The sequence below is a fragment of the Trichechus manatus genome, unplaced genomic scaffold (assembly GCF_000243295.1).
Source record: "Trichechus manatus latirostris isolate Lorelei unplaced genomic scaffold, TriManLat1.0 scaffold00053, whole genome shotgun sequence".
NCBI classification, from domain to species: Eukaryota; Metazoa; Chordata; class Mammalia; order Sirenia; family Trichechidae; genus Trichechus; species Trichechus manatus.
In genome coordinates this window covers 13,353,130-13,362,690 of record NW_004443989.1, presented here as the reverse complement: position 1 = coordinate 13,362,690, position 9,561 = coordinate 13,353,130, and the positions used below count along the sequence as shown (strand labels likewise).

At 41.0% G+C, this 9,561-nt stretch overlaps 1 pseudogene; it reads right to left on the bottom strand.

The window, feature by feature from the left end:
- Window positions 1-6,790: 6,790 nt before the first annotated feature.
- On the bottom strand, window positions 6,791-7,718 carry LOC111820838 (ret finger protein-like 4A-like protein 1; annotated as a pseudogene).
- Window positions 7,719-9,561: the final 1,843 nt, after the last annotated feature.

Below are 9,561 nucleotides of genomic sequence, written 5' to 3'. Positions count from 1 at the left end.
ACTGCAAGAAACCAAAAGAGACCTCCATAATTGGAAAAGTAGATTTACAAGTGTCTACTATCTAGAAAGTGATATGCTGCTCATGAATAAGAAGACTCAACTTTGTGAAAACGTCAGTTCTACCCAAAGCAACCTACAGATACAAAGCAATTCCGATCCAAATTCCAAAGGCATTTTATAATGAGATGGAGAAACGAATCACCAACTTCATTTGAAAACAGAAGAGGTCCTGGATAAGCAAAGCATTACTCAAGTAAAAGGTAAAGTGGAAGGCCTCACGCTACCTGATTTTAGAAACTAGTATACTGTCACGGTAGTCAAAACAGCCTGGTTCTGGTACAACAACAGATACATAGACCAATGGAACAGAATTGAGAATCCAGACGTAAATTCATCTACCTATGAGCAGCTGATATTTGACAAAGACTCAAAGTCTGTTAATTGGGGAAAAGATAGTCTCTTTAACAAATCGTGCTGGCATAACTGGATATTTGTATGCAAAAAAATGAAACAAGATTCGTACCTCACACCATGCCCAAAAGCTAACTCAAAATGGATCAAAGACCTAAATATAAAATCGAAAATGATAAAGATCATGGAAGAAAAAATAGGGACTACGCTAAGAGCCCTAATACACTGCATAAACAGAATATGAAATGTAAGTAACAATGCACAAACATCAGAAAAGAAACTGGTTAACTGGGAGTGCCTAAAAATCAAACACTTATGCTCATCAAAAGACTTCACCAAAAGAGTAAAAAGACAACCTACAGACTGGGAAAAAAAATTTGGCCACGACAAATCCGATCAACATCTAATCTCTAAAATTTGAAAGATACTGCAAAACTTCAACAACAAAAAGACAAATAACGCAATTAAAAAACGGGCAAAGGATATGAACAGGCAATTCATCAAAGAAGACGTTCAGGTGGCTAATAGACACACGAGGAAATGCTCACAATGGTTAGCCATTAGAGAAATGCAAATCAAAATTGCAATGACATGCTATCTCACCCCAACAAGGCTAGCCTTAATCCAAAAAAACACAAAATAATAAAAGCTGGAGAGGTTGTGGAGAGACCGGAACACTTATACACTGTTGGTGGGAATGTAAAATGGTACAACCACTTTGGAAATCAATTTGGTGCTTCCTTAAAAATCTAGAAATAGAAGTACCATACAATCCAGCAATCCCGCTCCTTGGAAAATATCCTAAAGAAATAAGAGCCATCACAAGAATAGATATATGCACACCCATGTTCATTGCAGCACTGTTCACAATAACAAAAAGATGGAAACAAGCTAGGTGCCCACCAACGGACGAATGGATAAACAGATTATGGTATACCCACACAATGGAATACTACGCAATGATAAAGAACAATGATGAAGCTGTGAAACATCTCATAACATGAAAGTCATTATGCTGTGTGAATTTAGGCAGTCACAGAAGGACAAATATTGTATAAGACCACCATTATAAGAACTCAAGAATAGGTTTAAACACAGAAGAAAACATTCTTTGATGGTTACGATGGTGAGGAGGGTGGGAGAGGGTCATTCACCAACTAGATAGTAGATAAGAATTATCTTGGGTGAAGGGAAGGACATCACACACTGCAGGAGAAGTCAGCACAACTGGACAAAACCAAAGCTAAGAAGTTTCCTGAATACAACCAGACACTTCGGGGGACAGAGTAGCAGGGCCAGGGATCTGGGGACCATGCTTTCAGGGGACATCTAGGATTGACCTAGATTGATTAAGAAAATGTTCTACATCCTACTTTGGTGAGTGGCTTCTGAGGTCTTAAGAGCTAGCAAGTGACCATCTAAGATGCACCAATTGGTCCCCACCCACCTGGAGTAAAGGAGAATGAAGAACACCAGGTCACAAGGAAAGCATTAACCCAAGAGACAGGAAGGGCCACATAAACCAGAGACTGCAACAGCCTGAGACCAGAAAACTAGATGGTGCCAGCTACCACCAATGACTGCCCTGACAGGGAACGCAATAGAGAATCCCTGATGGAGCAGGATAAAAGTGGGATGAAAACATGGCCCCCCAGAATCTCTGTCAACCCAGCACTAAAATTATTCTCGAGGCCAACTCTTCAAAGATTAGACTGGATTATGGGACATAAAATGATACTCGTGAAGTGTGAGCTTAGCTCAAGGAGATACATGAGACTAAATTGGAAGCTCCTGTCTGGAGGTGAGATGAGAAGGCAGAGAGCATCAGGAGCTGGTTGAATGGACATAGGAAATCAGGGGTGGAAAGGAGGAGTATGTTGTCGCAGTATAGCGAGAGCAACGAGGGTCACATAACAATGTATGTATAAATTTTTGTATGAGAGACTAAGTTGAATTGTAAACTTTCACTTAAAGTACAATAAAATTAAGTTAAATTAAATTTTAAAAAAAAGCCTCTGAATGAACTAATTAGCCAGGAAAAGAGGTCACAAACTGGGAGACAAGGCCAGACTTGAATGAGTAAGAACAACAATTGTTGTTGTTAGGTGCCATCATGTCGGTTCCGACTCATAACGACCCTATACACCCTAGAACAAAACAGTGCCCAGTCCTGTGCCATGCTCACAACCGTTGTTATGCTTGAGCGATTCTTGCAGCCAGTGTGTCAGTCCATCTCACTGAGGGTCTTCCTCTTTTTTGCTGACCCTGTACTTTACCAAGCATGATGCCCTTCTCAAGGGACTTATCATTCCTGACAACATGCCCAAAGTATGTAAGACATAGTCTCGTCATCCTTCTTTCTAAGGAGCATTCTGGTTGTACTTCTTCCAAGACAGGGTTGTCTTTGTCAGTCCATAGTATATTCAATACTCTTCGCCTACACCACAATTCAAAGGTGTCAATTCTTCTTCAATCTTCCACATGCATATGATGTGGTTGAAAATACCATGGCTTGGGTCAGGGGCACCTTAGTCTTCAAGGTGATGTCCTTGCTTTTCAACACTTTAAAGAGGTCTTTTGCAGCAGATTTGCCCACTGCAATGCATCTTTTGATTTCCTGACTGCTGCTGCCAAGGGTGTCAATTGTGGATCCCAATAAAATGAAATCCTTGACAACTTCAATCTTTTCTCTGTTTATCGTGATGTTGCTTATTGGTCCAGTTGTGAGGATTTTTGTTTTCCATATGTTGAGGTGTAATCTATACTGAAGGCTGCGGTCTTTGATCTTCACCAGTAAGTGCTTCAAGTCTTCTTCATTTTCAGCAAGCACGATTGTGTCATCTGCATATTGCAGGTTGTTAATGAGTCTTCTTCCAATCCTGATGCCCCTTTCTTTTTCATATAGTCCAGCTTCTCAGATTATTAGCTCAGCATACAGATTGAATAGGTATGGTGAGAGGATGGAAACCTGATGCACACCTTTCCTGACATTAAACCACACAGTGTCCCCTTGTTCTGTCTGAACAACTGCCTCTTGATCTGTATACAGGTTCCTCATGAGCACAATTAAGTGTTATGGAATTCCCATTCTTCACAATGTTATCCATAATTTGTTATAATGCACACAATCCAATGCCTTTGCATAGTCAATAAAACACAGGTAAACATCTTTCTTGTATTCTCTGCTTTCAGCCAGGATCCATCTGACATCAACAATGATATCCCTTGTTCCACATCCTCTTCTGAATCCGGCCTTAATTTTTAGCAGTTTCCTGTTGACATACTGAGGTAGCCATTTTTGAATGATCTTTAGCAAAACTTTACTTGCTTGTGACATTAATGATATTGTTCAATAATTTCCATATTCAGTTGGATCGCCTTTCTTGGGAATAGGCATAAATATGTACCCTTCCAGTCAGTTGGCAGGCAGCTATCTTCCAAATTTCTTGGCATAGATGAGTGAGCACTTCCAGGGCTGCATCATTTGTTGAAAACGGAAGAACAGAGGCATAGGCTTTTATGTTGTTTCAATGTCACGTGATTGCACTTGCTCTTTAATACAACCCATCCAATCCAATAACGTTCAATTAATTCAATAAATGTAATCCTTTCTCAAATGATCTAATAAAATCTTTAGCTGTGATCCCGCGTACTGTAATGCATTCAATATAATGCAATCAATCCAACCAAATTCAATGGAATTAATCTAATCACATTTACCTAATCTAGTTAATCTAATACAATCACAATGATCTAATCATCTAAGGTGTTAATTTGTTCTTTAACATTTCCAGTAAAAAAAGAAAAAAAAGCAGGTACCACAAGCAGATACTAGTTGAAAAAGAATCATTGGAAGAAGGGAGGTAAAGCGGGAATGGACTCACCCAGACATTCATGTGAGACCGAGGTAGTAGACGGGGATGTGGGTGGGGACAGTGCCAGGTCTTGGCTACCAAGGTCGTAGGGTCCAGGCTTCTTCCCAGACATGTGACACTGGGCACAAGAGTACTGACAATCTGCCCTTGTATGTATGACGAGGAGTCAAAGGGGAGATCAACTCAGGCTGAGCTGGATGGATGGGGAACCCTATGTCTTCCTGGTCTTTCCTCCCTCCCCAAGACGAATCAAGGTGGATATCCTGGACACGTCAGAAAAGTACCTTCAACCCCCCTCCTCTGTTCTCATACTGAATCTACCCCTGGAGACCATCTAGAAGGGTGTCCTCCTACTTCCTGCCCCTATGACACTTAGCGAAGGCCCTTCCTAGTTTCACCTCCAGACTGCGCTCCCACCCGCATATTGCGACTCTTACATCTGACTGGTAGAATCAGACAATGTCCCACACAGGACAGAAAGACTGGAGCAGTTGAGTGAGAATTGCTCACCCACCTTCCTAATGCCAGGAGGAAGGAGGTGCGAAGTTTGGCAACCTAGCAGCGCGTCACCACTCTTCGTTGTTGTAATTCGGGTTTCCTTCTGCACTATCACCCCAAGAGTGCTGAATTTGAGAGGCCTGTGCGCGAGGTGGAGTTCTGGTGGCTCAGTGGTTGAGATTTCTATTGCTAACCAAAAAGTCGACAGTTCAATTACACCAGCCATTCCTTGTACACCCTATGGAGCAGTTGTAGGGTCGCTACACGTTGGAAAACCTGGTGGCATAGTGGTTAAGTGTTATGGCAGCTAACTGAAAGGTCCATTGTTTGAACCTACCAGACACTCCTTGGAAACTCTGTGGCCCCGTTCTACTCTCTCTTATAGGGTTGCTATGTGTCAGAATCTACTGGAGGGCAACAGGTTTGGTTTTTTCCTGGTATGAGTTGGAATCAACAACACTGCAGTGGGTTTGGTTGTTTTCTTTATTTTTTTTTTTTTTTTTTTTAGTTGAGAGTTGGCTGCTGAGTTCAGAAGTTAGGCTACTATGCTGTTAGGAATCCCTGACTGGGCTCTCAGGCTCCGTCTGCCATGTCACTTGCCTGGCTCCCTCTGAAGTCCCAGCCAAGGTTTCCAGAAGTGGTCTCTATGGTGACAGTAAGCAAGTCACAACGGGCGCCGCCCAAGCCACAGCAGTTCAGTCTTAACCACACTGAATCCACAGGTCAGGTGATCCAGGAGACTGGCCTCAGGTTCCCAGGTGTAATCAAATGGGACCTGGAGGAACCGAGCCCTCCTGGGAGCACAGCCAGGTCAGAAGGCACCACACCTTTCATCACAAGGAGCCTGGGTCTCTGCTGGCAACTTGTAGGAACATCAGGAAACAGCAACAGTGACCATCAGAGGTGGAAATCAAATGGAAGAGGAAGGAAAAGAGCAGATGCTGGCCAGGATATTCACGTTTGACCAAGACAGTAGAGAAAGCGTAAGGTGGGAAGGCTACCAGGAGCCAAAGAGCCTCCTGGCCATCGGGACCACAGGGGTCTAGGTTTCTTCCAGACATTACACTTGAGTACTGACAAGCAGTCCTTATAAGTGTAGACAGAATATCTTCAACAATGGTGAATAGGATGTGTCTTTTTTCCAATATTCAAAGATTTTCACATCTGAAGATTCTTTTTTTTTTTTTTTTGTGGGGTGTCTTAGTTGTCTAGCACTCCTATAACAGAAATACCACAAGTCAATGGCTTTAACAAACAAATTTATTCTCTCACAGTCTAGGAGGCTAGAAGCTCAAATTCAAGGCATCGGCTTCTTGGGAACACTTTCATTTTCTGTCAGTTCTGGGGAAACATCCTTGTCATCAATTTCCCCTGGTCTAGGACCTTCTCAGCACAGGGATTCCTGGTCCAAAGGCCTTTCTCCACTCTCCAGCATTTCTTTCTTGGAGTCATGATGTCCCACTGCTCTCTGCTCGATTCTCTCTTTCGTATCTCGAAAGAGATTGACTTATATACAACTTACTACTGTAAATTGAGTCCTACCTCATTAAAATAACTGCCTCTAATCCTGTCTAGTTAACATCATAGAGGTTAGGATTTACAACACATAGAATAATCACATAGATCACAAAATCGTGCACAACTACATGGGAATCATGGCCAAGCCAAGTTGTCACGAATTTTCAGGAGGCACAATTCAATCTATAATAAGGGATAACATCCAAAGGTTTATTTAGTTTATAACCGCCATAATACATTACACTGATATTACAGAAAATAAGAAGGAAAACATTTACAAATTGATCTGAAATTTCAGGATATATTTATAGAATGAAAATGTAAACATAAAGCCCAAAGAAAACTACAAAAATACTTACTATGTTAAAGGATTTTTCTTAAATAATCTGCTTAATTTATGTTCATGATTTATGAAATATTTCATATTTTCCTGCTATAAATTTGTACTATGTGTGTATCAAACAGAAAAGTGTTTTTGTGGGCGAAGGTTAATTGCCTTGCTCAGGATAAACCGGCGAACTTTCAGTGCTCGGATTCTTTACAGGGCAAATACTCAGGAAACCTTGAGTGTCATCACTAACTAGATTTTCAGGAGCAAAAAAATGGGTGAAGTGGCTCTGCAGTAGGTATTTTGGTGAATGTAAAGATACGGGATTCATTGCTAATGTCAAAAAAAAAAGAAAAAGAAAACGTTTCACATATCCATATCCTGGAAAATCTCCACCTGGCGTAAGCCAGGGTTCACATAGAGGTTTATCAAAGGCACAGTGCTGGCTGCGATCATCTCTCCATCTCTCACACACACAGTCCTGAAGCCATGTTCTGAAGGCAGATGAATCTCCACTTGCAGATTAATTGATTCTTGACAAATGCCCTGATCCCCTTCTGGGGTTGTTCACACGTCCACATTCCAGTAACGGCAGCCAGAGGTGAACTGAGGGAGCCAAGGGCACACATCGAGTTGAATCTCTCAGCACAGTCTTCCAGATTCTGTTTGAAATAGTCACACTGAAATCTCCCCAGATCGTCAGAAAGTATGAGGTTATTGTTGGCTGTGTCAACATCTAAGGTCATATCCACTTAGAACTTCAGCATTCTTGGGTCTACACATGGAATAGCTCTCAGCTGGGGCTCCAGTTCCTTGATATCGGAAATCAGCTCATGCAGCTGGAAATTCTGTCTGACGTCTTTCTTCTGAGTAACGATATGGCAGAAGGGACACAATAAACCCTCCCCACAAGGCTGCATGTGCAGTGAATTGAAGCAGTGAAAGCAGCAGGCATATCCACATTTCAGGTACACGAACTTTTCAAGATAATCCCAGCAAATACGACACATGCTTGCTTTTTTAAATTCTTCAGCCATGACTACTTTGCTCTTCCAGCAGGTTGTACTCTGGCATCCAGCATCTTCCACTAGCAGTCAGTTCTGGAATGAGGTCCACAGACAAGGAGCTTTTAAAAGAGAATTCCTGTTTCCACCTATTGATAACCTGCCTCTCTTTAATTCAATCAGAATTTGATTAAATTCTGACATAAATAGGATTTTTATTGATGAAATACATAACTTACCATGAGCAAAGCAGGTAATTTTATCTTGAGAGTGACTTATTTTAAATATGAAAAAATTCCTATAGTAGTATGTAGACTATATCTTGAATATTACATCTGTTGATTTGGGTTTAGAATTAAAACTTTTAAAACAAAATATTTGGCATCAGTTTTAATCCTTATGAATGGAGCTAGTTGGAAATACTTCTTGCTTACAAAAGTAAAACCTCAGTTTTAGGTCAAGGAAATAAAACCATATCAGAAGTCTTTTTAGAAATAACACTCATCAGACCACAGTAATTTCTTTAGGAGGGCTTTTCCTCCAGATTATAATGATCCTATCTTAATGGTCTGATAAATAAACCCCAAAACTGTCCGTCATTACTCCAGGTCAAGGCCAGTCAAGGTCCTGATTTTTGTTAATTGATTGGTCAGCACACCACCATCAGAACAATAACAATATGTGTATTTGGAGCCCTGGTGGCCCAGTGGTTGAAAGCTAGGCTGCTAATATTTAGAAAGGAGAGAGAAAGCCCTGATTAAGCAGGGTTAAGCACTTATCTGCTAACAAAGAGGCCAGAGGTTCGAACCTTGTGGCAATCTGCTTCCAAAAAGATTACAACCTTGGAAAGCCTATGGGACAGTCTATTCTGTCCTATAGGGTCACTGTGAATCAAAATCAACACTTCTGCAACAAGTTTGGTTTTTCTGGTTTATGTGTGTATGTACATATGTATGTATATAAGTATATGCATATATGTATATAAAGTATTTATTATATTATTATCTTAATAATAACAATAAAACACAGGTAAACATCTTTCAGGTATTCTCTGCTTTCAGCCAAGATCCACATGACATCAGCAATGACATCCCTTGTTCGTGTCCTTTTCTGATCCTGGCTTGAATTTCTGGCAGTTCCCTATCGATGTACTGCTACACCTACTTTGATCTTCAGCTGAATTTTAGCTGTGTGTGATATTAGTGATATCGTTCCATTCCCTTTCTGTTGGATCACCTTTCTTTGGAATGGGTACAAATATGGATCTCTTCCAGTCCGTTGGCCAGGTAGCTGTCTTCCAAATTTCTTGGCATAGATGAGTGAGCACTTCCAATGCTGCATCATTTTGATGGAACATCTCTATTGGTATTCCATCAATTCCTGTAGCCTTGCTTTTCACCAATGCTTTCTGTGCAGCTTGGACTTCTTCCTTCAGTACCAAGGGTTCTTCTCATATGCTACTCATATGCTGCCCCATGCATCTGTCAGTTTGTGGTATTGTGGTGGCTTGTGTGTTGCTGTGATGCTGGAAGCTATGCCACCGGTATTTAAAATACCAACAAGGTCAACCATGGTGGACAGGTTTCAGCTGAGCTTCCAGATTAAAACTCAGAGGAAGGACCTGGCAGTCTACTTCTGAAAAATTGACCAGTGAACATCATACAAAGAGCAAGAGGTCATTTAAAAGACAGGAAAGAAAGACCAAAATGGATGTCAGAAAAGACTCTGACTTGCTCTTGAACATAGATAACTAAAGCAAGGGGAAGAATGGTGAGGTAAAAGAGCTAAACAGAAGATTTCAAAGGGCAGCTTAAGAAGACAAAGGAAAGTATTATAATGAAATGGGCAAAGACTTGAAGTTAGAAAACCAAAAGGGAAGAACACGCTTGGCGTTTCTCGAGCTGAAAGAACTGAAGAAAAAATTTAA